The sequence below is a fragment of the Triticum aestivum genome, chromosome 5A (genome assembly GCF_018294505.1).
Source record: "Triticum aestivum cultivar Chinese Spring chromosome 5A, IWGSC CS RefSeq v2.1, whole genome shotgun sequence".
NCBI lineage: Eukaryota > Viridiplantae > Streptophyta > Magnoliopsida > Poales > Poaceae > Triticum > Triticum aestivum.
In genome coordinates this window covers 680,294,364-680,310,699 of record NC_057806.1, presented here as the reverse complement: position 1 = coordinate 680,310,699, position 16,336 = coordinate 680,294,364, and positions in this window count along the sequence as shown.

The window sequence follows — 16,336 nt, the reverse complement described above, 5'->3', positions numbered from 1 at the left end:
AGTGGAGCCATCACCAACCCAAGGCCCACACGCTTCCGAAGAACAACATGAAGGCCCTCATCCTCAAGAACATGACCAAGGGCAAGATCACGCTCAAGACGGTGTTGACACATCAAGTGATGCCCAAGGTCAAGTTCTCTCATCCTCCGAGCAAGTTCAAGAACAAGAACAAGCCCAAGACGACGCTCAAGATGATCAAGTGACCACTCCCCGTCTCACCCCCGAGGAATTAGAGCGTCGTGCCGCCAAGGTTGCTTCCAAGCTCTCCACCAAGGATCATCTCATGACGAATGTGCTTGGAAGCTTAAGAAAGGGGGTAAGCACTCGTAGACAATTAGCAAATTATTGTGAGCATCACGCATTTGTCTCTTGTGTGGAACCCCACAAGGTCTATGAGGCGCTAGAAGATCCGGATTGGCTCAGTGCCATGCATGAAGAGCTCAACAACTTCGAGCGCAACAAAGTGTGGAGATTGGTGCCAAGACCGACCGGGAATCACAATGTCATAGGAACCAAGTGGATATTTAAGAACAAGCAAGATGCCCATGGGATCATCATTCGCAAGAAGGCTCGTTTGGTAGCACAAGGCTACTCCCAAGTCGAGGGTATCGACTACGGTGAAACCTTTGCTCCCGTTGCTCGTCTTGAATCCATTCGCATGTTGATTGCATATGCTTCTCATCACAACTTTAAGTTACATCAAATGGATGTGAAGAGTGCTTTTCTTAATGGTCCTTTTAATGAATTGGTTTACGTCAAGCAACCCCCCGGGTTCGAGGATCCCTACTTTCCCGATCATGTGTATCAACTCGATAAGGCACTCTATGGCCTTAAACAAGCCCCACGTGCTTGGTATGACCACCTTACCGAGTTGTTACAAGACCGTGGTTTTGAAGTTGGGCTAATCGACCCCACTCTTTTTACTAAGAAGGTCAAAGGGGAGTTGTTTGTGTGCCAATCATATGTTGATGATATTATCTTTGGTTCCCCTAACAAAGCTTTCAATGAGGAATTTGCCGCTCTCATGACCTCAAAGTTCGAGATGTCTTCCATGGGAGAGTTGAAATTCTTTCTAGGGTTCGAAGTGAAGCAAAGAAGAGAAGGAACCTTCATCAATCAAGCCAAATATACTCAAGACATGCTCAAAAGATTCAAGCTAAGTGATGTCAAGCCGGCTTCCACTCCCATGCCTACCAAGTGCCAACTTGACATAGATCCCAATGGTAAAGCGGTGGATCAAAAGGTATATCGCTCCATGATAGGTTCATTGCTTTACCTTTGTGCATCTAGACCGGATATCATGTTGAGTGTGGGAATTTGTGCATGTTTTCAAGCCGCACCTAAGGAAAGTCACTATGTGGCGGTCAAACGAATCTTTCGATATTTGGCTCATACCCCAAACTTTGGCCTATGGTACCCAAAAGGAGCAAACTTCAAGCTTGTAGGGTATTCGGATTCCGATTGGGCGGGAGACAAAGTGGATAGGAAGTACACTTCCGGAGGGTGCCAATTTCTTGGTTGCTCTTTGGTAAGTTGGTCCTCCAAAAAGCAAAGTTGTGTGTCTCTCTCGTCCACCGAAGCGGAGTATGTGGCGGCGGGTAGTTGTTGTGCACAACTCTTATGGAGGAGGCAAACTCTAAAGGATTACGGTGTCATTTGTGACAAAGTGCCTCTTTGGTGTGACAATGAAAGTGCCATCAAGATCTCTCTCAACCCGGTGCAACACTTCAAGACGAAGCATATTGAGATTCGGTATCACTTCATCCGGGATCACATTAGGCGAGGAGAGTTCGAGCTCAACTACGTCAACACTCATGATAACCTTGCAGATATCTTCACGAAGCCCTTGGATGAAGCAAGATTTCGCGAGTTAAGGCATGAGCTAAATATCATCGATTCGAGCAATGTTGCTTGAACCCTTGCACACCCCACCATACTCAACGTGTTGTCCTATTTAGATGTAGGCATGGACATAGGGGGAGTGATGTTCTCTCAATGAACTCTCCCTCCCCCCATTATGCATAAATCAATCAAGTCTTTCACATTAGCCATGTTTGATGGTACTTGTGCTTCAAAGACGAGTTTTGGTCATGGACCCAAGGATAATTCTTCGCGGTGCCATACCAATTGACTCAAACATAGGTGGCTACGGCCACCACCCTCTCTTTTGGAGAGGTGGTGTCTCGTGGTTGGTTCGTTTGTCGTGTGCCTTTCTGGTTTTTTGTGTTGCGTGGTCTTGTAGTGTCGTGTTGGCTCGGAGTGTTTTGTGCAAATATCCAGTTTTTCGTTTGCTCGAAACGTGCATCTTCTTGAGCTCATGGTACTACCGCGTTTGGCTGCGGTACTACCGCTCTGGGAGGCACGGTACTACCGCACCACAGCACGGTACTACCGCTCTAGTGCGATACTTCGGAAGTACCGCGCCAGGCGGTACTACCGTGTCTGGGCATGGTACTACCGCGCCATCGAGGGCGCGTGGGGGTTATGACTCGGGCAGGGGAGTTCCAACTCCCCATACCCATTCTTTTGTCTCTCTCTCCACGTCTCTCCCTCTCAAGAACAGTGCCGGAGGCCCTCGCCGGATCTCCGTCTCCGGCCACTCTCCTCGGATTCCGACCGCTGGGATCGTTCCCCACCACTTCCTCTTGCCATGGACCAAGGTTTTCCCCTAAATTCCTCCTTTTCTTGGCTGTTCTCTTGCTTCTAGGTTTTCGGGGGAGAAACTTGTCGTTCTTGAGATTTTAGGTCAAATCTGTGCAAGAGTAGGTTGTAGGAGAGTCGTGATGCGTAGAAAACATACTTGATATGCTGTCTTGTGGTAGCTTTGTCCAACTGTAGTACCGCCGTGGTTTCGCGGGCTTTTTTTCAGATTTGAACCTGTTCAGATCTGACGCGGTGCGGTACTACCGTGCCTGATGTGCGGTACTACCGCTCTTGCGGTACTACCGCCCGTCAGGTGCGGTACTACCGTACCGTCCGGTACTACCGCTCTGCAGACGTGGTACTACCGCGCCAGCCGCGGCGCTAAGGTCGTACTACCGCTCCTACACCTGGTACTACCGTGATCTTGCACGATACTCCTGCGTCTAAGAGCCGTACTACTATCTTAGCTCTGCAGCACTTGGCAGTACTACCATAGGGATCAAATCTCTCTCTAGGCATTTATCATGTGTGCTTTCTGCTTGTTTCACTTGCTTTGTTGTGATCTTTGCATTAATCTCTCTTGGCTGTTGTGGGTGTTTTTGTGTTCTGTGTCTCAGGTGGTGGCTCTCGCCGTTCCAATCCCAGTCGTGACACTGGCTCCAAGCGTCTGCGCAACCCCCAAGATGAAGCCCAGAGGGCTCCAATGCCCCCAAGCGCAATGTCAAGACCACTGCCAGCAAGCAAAAGGAACCTGCTAAGGGCATGGACGAGATTTCTGTCACTGAGTATGTTGAACGCCGGAGGGTCAATCCCTATGTGACTCCTCGGGCTGTGCTCAGAGGCACTAAGATGTTCTGGAACAAGCAACAGGTTCTCATCTATCTGGATGTAATCAAGAGCAAGCCGAATACATTCATGGAGGTCAAGTGAATAGACATGCATCACATGTGGAAGGACAAGTTTCGTGACTACTTTGGAGAGGCTCTGGACTTGGTGGAGCAGTTTGCTATTGAGCCGGTGATCTCTTTTCACCATGACTATGACCCTGAGCTCATCTGTCATTTCTTTGCCTCAGTGTACTTTCATCCCGGGGAGGAGCGGAGGATGACCTAGATGACCAATGGCCGTCAGCTGTCTGCTACATGGAAAGAGTTCATGGATCTGCTGCACATTCCTGATGATGGGCTTCACACCCCCGTTGGTGTTCACCCCCATGCCAACTCTGAGTCTGCCAACAAGAACCTGCTTCAGCCCTTCCTTGTTGAGAAGGTTCTCCCCAATGGCAAGTCATCTTGGGTGTTAAACTCCTTTCTGGATATCATCCATCGCATCTTCCGCAACACTATGTTCCCACGCATTGGCGACAAGGACAAGGTACATGCATATCTAGTGGACATGTTGCTCTTGTGTGCAGAGGCACGTTCTTCTCAGACTCAGCCACTTGATGTCTCACACATCATGTGGTGTGAGCTTAGGTTTGCGGTGTTCACTCGCAAGGTACCTATCTATGGACCGTACCTGTTTCTGCTGCTCTCCACCACTTGGGAGAAGATGTACCCGGGTGATGAGTTCCTTGCTCCAGACTGGATTCACCATGAGTCCATCAGCCTCCGCGTCAAGCCCAACTGGGCCAACACCACTACCCGTGCTGAGGCCTCTTCTTCTAGGAGGGCTCCTGGTGAGGGGGAGGCTGCTGCTGCTGAGAATGTTGCTGAGGACCGCGCTGCTAGGTCCACCACTTCTTCCTCTAAGCCGTCATGGGCCAAGAAGCTAAAGGACAAGATGAAGACTCTCTTCTGCATGCAGGCGAAGGGACAGTACAGGGCTCACGTGGCAAACAAGGAGAGTCGCCGCCGTGACAAGAAGGTTATGAGGCTCTTTGGAGAGGATGTGTCTGGTGGGTCTGAGGACGTCATCACACCTGAGGCTGCCTGGATGTCAAAGCAGGGATACAAGTGGACCAGTTCAGAGGATGACCTCGAGGAGACTATCCCCGCCGCTGAGTCTGACGAGGAGCATGAGGAGCAGTGGGACGACTTCTCTTCCTGAGCCACCCCGTGTGTGTAGGTGTCCTCTCTGCCTTTTCGGCGTCTCGATGCCAAAGGGGGAGAGAGTGTAGGAATTTGCGTTGTGTCGTGCTTGTTGCGTTTATTTGCTTTGTCTTTTGGACCTCGTTTGTGCTTGGTTGCTCTTGTTTGGTTTGTGCTTTCAAGTCCTTTCCTTCATATGGTGTAAGACATATGCTCTTTATCTATCGTAGTTAACTTATATGTGTGCTATCTTGTCTAGTGATAGATATGCCTTGTCTCTATAATATAGGGGGAGCTCTGTTCCTAGTATTCGTGTACCATGCACTCATCTAGGTGGCACACATCTAGGGGGAGCCCGTCTATATTATAGAGAGGAGGGGTTTGCATTTACTTAATAGTATTTTCTTTGTGCAAATCCCATTTTGTCATCAATCCACCAAAAAGGGAGAGATTGTAAGGACATATTTATCCCTAAGTGTTTTGGTGATTGATGACAACGCATTTGCGGACTAATCGTGTGCCATGAGTAGTCCAGACACTTCTTTGCTAGGCACAAGACGATTGGGTGCCCCTCGAAGACTGATGAAGACGGCGTCTTTTCTACGTTTCTTTTTGGTGGATTTGAGTCGTAGGAAAGCCGTACTATTAAGAGGGGGTCCGCATTGGAAAGGTTTGGGTGGAATCATCACGTACACATCTCCTTCCTATCCCCTCCTTCTTCCTTGGAGCTTCCTCCATTTTCTTGCCTCCCTTGTCTGGCTGCCATTGTTGGTTGCGGTAGTACTGCTCCCAGGTCAACGGTAGTACCGTGGGCATTCGCGGTAGTACCGCGCAGTAGCGCGGTAGTACCGCAGGTGCCCACGGTAGTACCGCGTTCGCCGAGCGGTAGTACCGCGCTATGCAGTCAGGCAGTAGTACCGCCCCTTGGCAGTACTACTGTGTCGGGTTTTTGCTACTTCCGTTTCTTTGCGGAAGTAGGCACGGAAGTTTCCCTTCTCCCCTGGCTGGGATTTTTGCCTCACGGTAGTACCGCATGGGGGGTGCGGTAGTATCGCGCATGTGGAAGTACCTCCCCCAGCTCCTGTGCGTTTGTTTATCGGTTCTGTGCTGGGTTTGCGGCAGTACCGTGGGTTGGTACGGTAGTACCGCACAGCCGTGCGGTAGTACCACTTGGTTGCAAGCAGTAGTACCGCGCGGCCTTGCGGTAGTACAGCTGGCCAGGCGCGGTAGTACCGCTGGCCGCGGGCTGGTTGGTGGGTAACGGTTGGATCTTTTCCACACACTATATAAGGGGTCCCCTTCTTCCCCGTTAACTCACCTCTTCCACCACTAAGCTCCATTATTGCTCCAAGCTCCATTTTCGCTTGATCTCACTCCCTAGCCAACCAAACTTGTTGATTTGCTCGGGAGTGGTTGAGAAGGCCCCGATCTACACTTCCACCAAGAGATATTTGATTCCCCCACTAATCCCTTGCGGATCTTGTTACTCTTGGGTGTTTGAGCATCCTAGACGGTTGAGGTCACCGCGAAGCCATAGTCCATTGTGGTGAAGCTTCATGGTGTCGTTGGGAGCCTCCAATTGAATTGTGGAGATTGCCCCAACCTCGTTTGTAAAGGTTCGGTCGCCGCCTCCAAGGGCACCAATAGTGGAATCACGACATCTCGCATTGTGTGAGGGCGTGAGGAGATTACGGTGGCCCTAGTGGCTTCCTGGGAGCATTGTGCCTCCACACCACTCCAACGGAGACATACTTCCTCTCAAAGGGAAGGAACTTCGGCAACACATCCTCGTCTCCACCGTCTCCACTCTTGGTTATCTCGTGCCTTTACTTGTGGAAGCTTATTTGTTTCATATATCTTGCTTGCTTGTGTTCCTATCCGTGTTGCATCATATAGGTTGCTCACCTAGTTGCATATCTAGACAACCTACTTTGATGCAAAGTTTAAATTGCTAAAGAAAAGCTAAAAATTGTTAGTTGCCTATTCACCCCCTCTAGTCAACCATATTGATCCTTTCACTTGTGTTGAAGTTGGCAAGTCCCGTAGCATGCACGTATGGTAAACGTTATGTGACAAATTTGAAGCATGGGGTGTTCTTTGATTGCTTTCCTTATGAGTGGCGGTCGGGGACGAGCGATGGTATTTCCCTACCAATCTACCCCCCTAGGAGCATGCGCATAGTGCTTGGTTTTGATGACTTGTAGATTTTTGCAATAAGTATGTGAGTTCTTTATGACTAATTTTGAGTCCATGGATTACACGCACTCTCACCCTTCCATCATTGCTAGCCTCTTCGGTACCGTGTATTGCCCTTTCTCACCTTGAGAGTTGGTGCAAACGTCGTCGGTGCATCCAAACCCCGTGATATGATACGCTCTATCACACATAAGCCTCCTTATATCTTCCTCAAAACAACCACCTTACCTACCTATTATGGTATTTCTATAGCCATTTTGAGATATATTGCCATGCAACTTTCCACCGGTCCATTTATTATGACACGCATCATCATTGTCATATTGCTTTGCATGATCATGTAGTTGACATCGTATTTGTGGCAAAGCCACCATGCTTAATTTCTCATACATGTCACTCTTGATTCATCACAATCCCGGTACACCGCCGGATGCATTCACATAGAGTCATATTTTGTTCTAAGTATCGAGTTGTAATTATTGAGTTGTAAGTAAATAAAAGTGTGATGATCATCATTAGAGCATTGTCCCATGTGAGGAAAGGATAATGGAGACTATGATTCCCTTACAAGTCGGCATGAGACTCTGGACGAAAAAGAGGCCAAAAAAGAGAAAAGAAGGCCCAAAAAAGAGAGAAAAAGAGAGAAGGGACAATGTTACTATCCTTTTTCCACACTTGTGCTTCAAAGTAGCACCATGATATTCATGATAGAGAGTCTCTTATTTTGTCACTTTCATATACTAGTGGAAAATTTTCATTATAGAACTTGGCTTGTATATTCCAATGATGGGCTTCCTCAAATGCCCTAGGCCTTAGTGAGCAAGCAAGTTGGATGCACACCCACTTAGTTTCTTTGATGAGCTTTCATATATTTATAGCTCCAGTGCATCCGTTGCATGGCAATCCCTACTCCTTGCATTGACATCAATCGGTGGGCATCTCCATAGCCCATTGATTAGCCGTGTCAATGTGAGACTTTCTCCTTTTTTGTCTTCTCACACAACCTCAATCATCATATTCTATTCCACCCATAGTGCTATGTCCATGGCTCACGCTCATATATTGCGTAAAAGTTGAAAGAGTTTGAAAAGGCTAAGTATGAAACAATTGCTTGGCTTGTCATCGGGGTTGTGCATGATGGGAGCATTTTGTGTGACGAAAATGAAGCATGTACAAACTATATGATTTTGTAGGGATAAGTCTTCTTTGGCTATGTTATTTTGATAAGCCATAATTGCTTGATTAGCATACTTGGAGTATTACTATTTTTATGTGAACAATAAACTTTTATCTTGAATCTTTCGGATCTGAACATTCATGCCACATTAGAGAAAAATACATTGAAGAACATGCTAGAAAGCATTCCACATCAAAAATTCTGTTTTTATCATTTACCTACACGAGGAGAGCAGGAATTAAGCTTGGGGATGCTTGCTACGTCTTCAACGTATCTATAATTTTTGATTGTTCCATGCTATTATATTATCTGTTTTGGATGTTAATGGGCTTTATTTTACACTTTTATATTATTTTTGGGACTAACCTATTAACCCAAGGCCTAGTGCAAATTGCTGTTTTTTTTGCCTATTTCAGTGTTTCACAGAAAATGAATATCAAAGGGAGTCCAAACGGAATGAAACCTTCAGGAGCGTGAGTTTTGGAACAAACGTGATCCAGAGGACTTGGAGTGGACGTGAAGAAATGAACAAGATGTCCACGAGGCAGGGGGTGCGCCCTCCCCCCTCGTGGGTCAACCGACCTACTTCTTCGTCCTATATATGTTCACATACCCCGAAAACATCCAGGAGCACCATGAAACCCTATTTCCAGCGCCGTAACCTTCTGTACCCAAGAGATCCCATCTTGGGGCCTTTTCCGGAGCTCCGCCGGAGGGGGCATCGATCACGGAGGGCCTCTACATCAACTCCATGTCTCCTTCGATGATGTGTGAGTAGTTTACTTTAGACCTTCGGGTCCATAGTTATTAGCTAGATGGCTTGTTCTCTCTCTTTGGATCTCAATACAAAGTTCTCCTCGATCTTCTTGGAGATCTATTCGATGTAGCTCTTTTTGCGGTGTGTTTGTCGAGGTCTGATGAATTGTGGGTTTATGATCAAGTATATGTATGAAAAATCTTTGATTTTTCTCTGAAATCTTTTATGCATGATTGGTTATCTTTGCAAGTCTCTTCGAATTATCAGTTTGGTTTGGCATACTAGATTGATCTTTCTTGCAATGGGAGAAGTGCTTAGCTTTGGGTTCAATCTTGCGGTGCTCGATCCCAGTGACATAAAGGGAAACTACATGTATTGTATTGTTGCCATCGAGGATAAATAGATGGGGTTTATATCATATTGCTTGAGTTTATCCCTCTACATCATGTCATCTTACCTAATGCGTTACTCTGTTCTTATGAACTTAATACTCTAGATGCATGCTGGATAGCGGTCGATGTGTGGAGTAATAGTAGTAGATGCAGGAAGGAGTCGGTCTACTTGTCACGGACGTGATGCCTATATACATGACCATGCCTAGATGTTCTCATAATTATTCACTTTTCTATCAATTGCTCGATAGTAATTCGTTCACCCACCGTAATACTTATGCTATCTTGAGAGAAGCCACTAGTGAAACCTATGGCCCCCGGGTCTATTTTCCATCATATGAGTTTCCAATCTATTTTACTTTGCAATCTTTACTTTCAATCTATATCATAAAAATACCAAAAATATTTATCCTATCATTATTATCTCTATCAGATCTCACTCTTGTAAGTGACCGTGAAGGGATTGACAACCCCTTTATCGCGGAGGTTCTTATTTGTTTGTGTAGGTACGAGGGACTTGCGTGTGGCCTCCTACTGGATTGATACCTTGGTTCTCAAAAACTGAGGGAAATACTTACGCTACTTTGTTGCATCACCCTTTCCTCTTCAAGGGAAAATCAACGCAGTGCTCAAGAGGTAGCAACGCCCCCCCTAGATGTGTGCGCTCTGGAGATGTGCTTTGGACTGCATGACACACATACTAGGATCAACACCCCCCCTATATTTTATAGACGGGGCAACTCTTGCAAAGGAGAAACTAATACTAACAGAGAGGCAAGATAATACATGTGAGCTTAAATTAACTAGCACGAGATAGCGTAAGCTCACGAGCTACTAAGCAGGAAAGATAATAAGATAAGATAGAGTGCATATGTCTTACACCATATGATAAGGGAACACGACTCACGACAAACCAAACCAAAGAAAACGAGGTCCAACAGAACGAAAGCAAACACGACACACAACTCGCAAATCCCTACTCTCTCTCCCCTTTGGCATCGAGACACCAAAAAGGCAGAGGGGACACCTGCGACACATGTGGTAGCTCAAGATGGAGCAATCACTCGTCACGTTCCTCATCGGTCTCGGCAGTGGGGATGGTCTTCTCCTCAGACTCAGTCCACTGGTAGCCCTGCTTCGCCATCCATTCTGCCTCTGGAGTGATGTGCTTCTCGGACCCACTAGATATCTCCTCGCCAAACGTCCTCAGGATCCCCTTGTCACGGCGACGACTCTCCTTGGAAGCAACATGGGTCCTGTACTGCCCCTTGGCTTGCATATAGAACAAAGTCTTCATCTTGGCCTTCAGCTTCTTATTTCATGAGGGCTCAGTAGAGGGAGGTGAAGGAAATATGCCCTAGAGGCAATAATAAAGTTATTATTTATTTCCTTATATCATGATAAATGTTTATTATTCATGCTAGAATTGTATTAACCAGGAAATATAATACATGTGTGAATACATAGACAAACAGAGTGTCACTAGTATACCTCTACTTGAATAGCTCGTTAATCAAAGATGGTTATGTTTCCTAACCATGAACAAAGAGTTGTTATTTGATTAACGGGATCACATCATTAGATGAATGATCTGATTGACATGACCCATTCCGTTAGCTTAGCACCCGATCATTTAGTATGTTGCTATTGCTTTCTTCATGACTTATACATGTTCCTATGACTATGAGATTATGCAACTCCCGTTTGCCGGAGGAACACTTTGTGTGCTACCAAACGTCACAACGTAACTGGGTGATTATAAAGGTGCTCTACAGGTGTCTCCAAAGGTACATGTTGGGTTGGCATATTTCGAGATTAGGATTTGTCACTCCGATTGTCGGAGAGGTATCTCTGGGCCCTCTCGGTAATGCACATCACATAAGCCTTGCAAGCATTACAACTAATGAGTTAGTTGCAAGATGATGTATTACGGAACGAGTAAAGAGACTTGCCGGTAACGAGATTTAACTAGGTATTGAGATACCGACGATCGAATCTCGGGCAAGTAACATACCGATGACAAAGGGAACAACGTATGTTGTTATGCGGTCTAACCGATAAAGATCTTCGTAGAATATGTAGGAGCCAATATGAGCATCTAGGTTCCGCTATTGGTTATTGACCGGAGACGTGTCTCGGTCATGTCTACATTGTTCTCGAACCCGTAGGGTCCGCACGCTTAAGGTTTCGATGATAGTTATATTATGAGTTTATGAGTTTTGATGTACCGAAGTTAGTTCAGAGTCTCGGATGTGATCATGGACATGACGAGGAGTCTCGAAATGGTCGAGACATAAAGATTGATATATTGGACGGCTATATTCGGACACCGGAAGTGTTCCGAGTGATTCCGGAGAAAACCGGAGAGCCGGAGGGTTACCGGAACCCCCCGGGAGAAGTAATGGGCCATATGGGCCTTAGTGGAGAGAGAGAGAGGGGCAACCAAAGGTGGGCTGCGCACCTCCTCCCCCCTGGTCCGAATTGGACTAGGAGAGGGGGGCGGCGCCCCCCTTTCCTTCTCCCTCCCCACTTCTTTCCCCCTCCTAGTAGGGGTCCTACTCCTACTAGGAGGAGGACTCCTCCTTGGCGCACCATAGGGGCCGGCCGGCCTCCTCCCCTTGATCCTTTATATACGAGGGCAAGGGGGCACCCCTAGACACACAAGTTGATCGACGTGATCATATTCTTAGCCGTGTGCGGTGCCCCCTTCCACCATAATCCTCAATAATATTGTAGCGGTGCTTAGGCGAAGCCCTGCGACGATAGTACATCAAGATCGTCACCACGCCGTCGTGCTGACGGAACTCTTCCCCGACACTTTGCTGGATCGGAGTTCGGGGATCGTCATCGCGCTGAACGTGTGCCAAGAACTCGGAGGTGCCGGAGTAACGGTGCTTGGATCAGTCGGGCCGTGAAGACGTACGACTACATCAACCACGTTGTGCTAACGCTTCCGTTGCCGATCTACAAGGGTACGTAGATCACACTCTCCCCTCTCGTTGCTATGCATCACCATGATCTTGCGTGTGTGTAGGAATTTTTTTGAAATTACTACGTTCCCCAATAGTGGTATCAGAGCCTAGGTTTTATGTGTTGATGTTATATGCGCGAGTAGAACACAAGTGAGTTGTGGGCGATATAAGTCATACTGCCTACCAGCATGTCATACTTTGGTTCGGCGGTATTGTTGGACGAAGCGACCTGGACCGACATTACGCGTACGCTTATGCGAGACCGGTTCTCCCGACGTGCTTTGCACATAGGTGGCTTGCAGGTGACAGTCTCTCCAAGTTTAGTTGAACCGAGTGTGGCTACGCCCGGTCCTTGTGAAGGTTAAAACGAGCACCAACTTGACAAACTATCGTTGTGGTTTTGATGCGTAGGTAAGATTGGTTCTTGCTTAAGCCCGTAGCAGCCACGTAAAACTTGCAACAACAAAGTAGAGGACGTCTAACTTGTTTTTGCAGGGCATGTTGTGATGTGATATGGTCAAGACATGATGCTAAATTTTATTGTATGAGATGATCATGTTTTGTAACCGAGTTATCGGCAACTGGCAGGAGCCATATGGTTGTCGCTTTATTGTATGCAATGCAATCGCGATGTAATGCTTTACTTTATCACTAAGCGGTAGCGATAGTCGTGGAAGCATAAGATTGGCGAGACGACAACGATGCTACGATGGAGATCAAGGTGTCGCGCCGGTGACGATGGTGATCACGACGGTGCTTCGGAGATGGAGATCACAAGCACAAGATGATGATGGCCATATCATATCACTTATATTGATTGCATGTGATGTCTATCTTTTATGCATCTTATCTTGCTTTGATTGATGGTAGCATTATAAGATGATCTCTCACTAAATTATCAAGAAGTGTTCTCCCTGAGTATGCACCGTTGCGAAAGTTCTTCGTGCTGAGACACCACGTGATGATCGGGTGTGATAGGCTCTACGTTCAAATACAACGGGTGCAAAACAGTTGCACACGCGGAATACTCAGGTTATACTTGACGAGCCAAGCATATACAGATATGGCCTTGGAACACGGAGACTGAAAGGTCGAGCGTGAATCATATAGTAGATATGATCAACATAGTAATGTTCACCAATGAAACTACTCCATCTCACGTGATGATCGGACATGGTTTAGTTGATTTGGATCACGTGATCACTTAGAGGATTAGAGGGATGTCTATCTAAGTGGGAGTTCTTTAAGTAAATTATTTGAACCTAAATTTATCATGAAACTTAGTACCTGATAGTATCTTGCTTGTTTATGCTTGATTGTAGATAGATGGCTCGTGCTGTTGTTCCATTGAATTTTAATGCGTTCCTTGAGAAAGCAAAGTTGAAAGATGATGGTAGCAATTACACGGACTGGGTCCGTAACTTCAGGATTATCCTCATTGCTGCACAGAAGAATTACGTCCTGGAAGCACCGCTGGGTGCCAGGCCTGCTGCTGGAGCAACACCAGATGTTATGAACGTCTGGCAGAGCAAAGCTGATGACTACTCGATAGTTCAGTGTGCCATGCTTTACGGCTTAGAACCGGGACTTCAACGACGTTTTGAACGTCATGGAGCATATGAGATGTTCCAGGAGTTGAAGTTAATATTTCAAGCAAATGCCTGAATTGAGAGATATGAAGTCTCCAATAAATTCTATAGCTGCAAGATGGAGGAGAACAGTTCTGTCAGTGAGCATATACTCAAAATGTCTGGGTATAATAATCACTTGATTCAATTGGGAGTTAATCTTCCAGATGATTGCGCCATTGACATAATTCTCCAATCACTGCCACCAAGCTACAAGAGCTTCATGATGAACTATAATATGCAAGGGATGAATAAGACTATTCCCGAGCTCTTCGCAATGCTGAAAGCTGCGGAGGTAGAAATCAAGAAGGAGCATCAAGTGTTGATGGTCAACAAGACCACTAGTTTCAAGAAAAAGGGCAAAGGGAAGAAGAAGGGGAACTTCGAAAAGAACAGCAAGCAAGTTGCTACTCAAGAGAAGAAACCCATGAAGGAAATATGCCCTAGAGGCAATAATAAAGTTATTATTTATTTCCTTATATCATGATAGATGTTTATTATTCATGCTAGAATTGTATTAACCGGAAACATAATACATGTGTGAATACATAGACAAACAGAGTGTCACTAGTATGCCTCTACTTGACTAGCTCGTTAATCAAAGATGGTTATGTTTCCTGACCATGAACAATGAGTTGTTATTTGATTAACGAGGTCACATCATTAGTTGAATGATCTGATTGACATGACCCATTCCATTAGCTTAGCACCTGATCGTTTAGTATGTTGCTATTGCTTTCTTCATGACTTATACATGTTCCTATGACTATGAGATTATGCAACTCCCGTTTACCGGAGGAACACTTTGGGTACTACCAAACGTCACAACGTAACTGGGTGATTATAAAGGAGTACTACAGGTGTCTCCAATGGTCGATGTTGGGTTGGCGTATTTCGAGATTAGGATTTGTCACTCCGATTGTCGGAGAGGTATCTCTGGGCCCTCTCGGTAATACACATCACATAAGCCTTGCAAGCATTACAACTAATATGTTAGTTGTGAGATGATGTATTACGGAACGAGTAAAGAGACTTGCCGGTAACGAGATTGAACTAGGTATTGGATACCGACGATCGAATCTCGGGCAAGTAACATACCGATGACAAAGGGAACAACGTATGTTGTTATGCGGTCTGACCGATAAAGATCTTCGTAGAATATGTAGGAGCCAATATGGGCATCCAGGTCCCGCTATTGGTTATTGACCAGAGACGTGTCTCGGTCATGTCTACATTGTTCTCGAACCCGTAGGGTCCGCACGCTTAAGGTTACGATGACAGTTATATTATGAGTTTACATGTTTTGATGAACCGAAGGAGTTCGGAGTCCCGGATGAGATCGGGGACATGACGAGGAGTCTCGAAATGGTCGAGACGTAAAGATTCATATATTGGATGATATGGTTAGGCCAAGGGGTCAAGCCCATGAGGCTTTAGATCGGTGCAAAAAGGAGTTTTGCGGAGGCCAGGGGGCCAAACGCCGGAGACCCTGGCGTCTGGCCCTGGGCCAGACGCCGAGGCCCATGGCGTCTGGGCCAGACGCCAAGGATTGTGGCGTTTGGTCCTGGAGTCCGAGTGGGACTCTTGCCTTTCGGGCAAAACCGACTTTGAGGAGGCTTTTGCTCCAAGTTTCGACCCCGGGGCTCAACATATAAATAGAGGGGCAGGGCTAGCACCAAAGACACAACAAGTTGATCCACGTGATCTATTCCTTAGCCGTGTGCGGTGCCCCCTGCCACCATATACCTCGATAATACTGTAGCGGAGTTTAGGCGAAGCCCTGCTGCTGTAGTTCATCAAGATCGTCACCACGCCGTCGTGCTGACGGAACTCTTCCCCGACACTTTGCTGGATCGGAGTCCGGGGATCGTCATCGAGCTGAACGTGTGCTCGAACTCGGAGGTGCCGTAGTTTCGGTGCTTGATCGGTTGGATCGTGAAGACGTACGACTACTTCCTCTACGTCGTGTCATCGCTTCCGCAGTCGGTCTGCGTTGGGTACGTAGACAACACTCTCCCCTCGTTGCTATGCATCACATGATCTTGCGTGTGCGTAGGAAATTTTTTGAAATTACTACGAAACCCAACAGTGGTATCAGAGCCTAGGTTACTTATGTTGATGTTATATGCACGAGTAGAACACAAGTGAGTTGTGGACGATACAAGTCATACTGCCTACCAGCATGTCATACTTTGGTTCGGCGGTATTGTTGGACGAGACGACCCGGACCAACCTTACGCGTACGCTTACGCGAGACCGGTTCCCTCGACGTGCTTTGCACATAGATGGCTTGCGGGCGACTGTCTCTCCAACTTTAGTTGAACCGAGTATGGCTACGCCCGGTCCTTGAGAAGGTTAAAACGGAGTCTATTTGACAAACTATCGTTGTGGTTTTGATGCGTAGGTGAGATTGGTTCTTACTTAAGCCCGTAGCAGCCACGTAAAACATGCAACAACAAAGTAGAGGACGTCTAACTTGTTTTTGCAGGGCATGTTGTGATGTGATATGGTCAAAGCATGATGCTGAATTTTATTGTATGA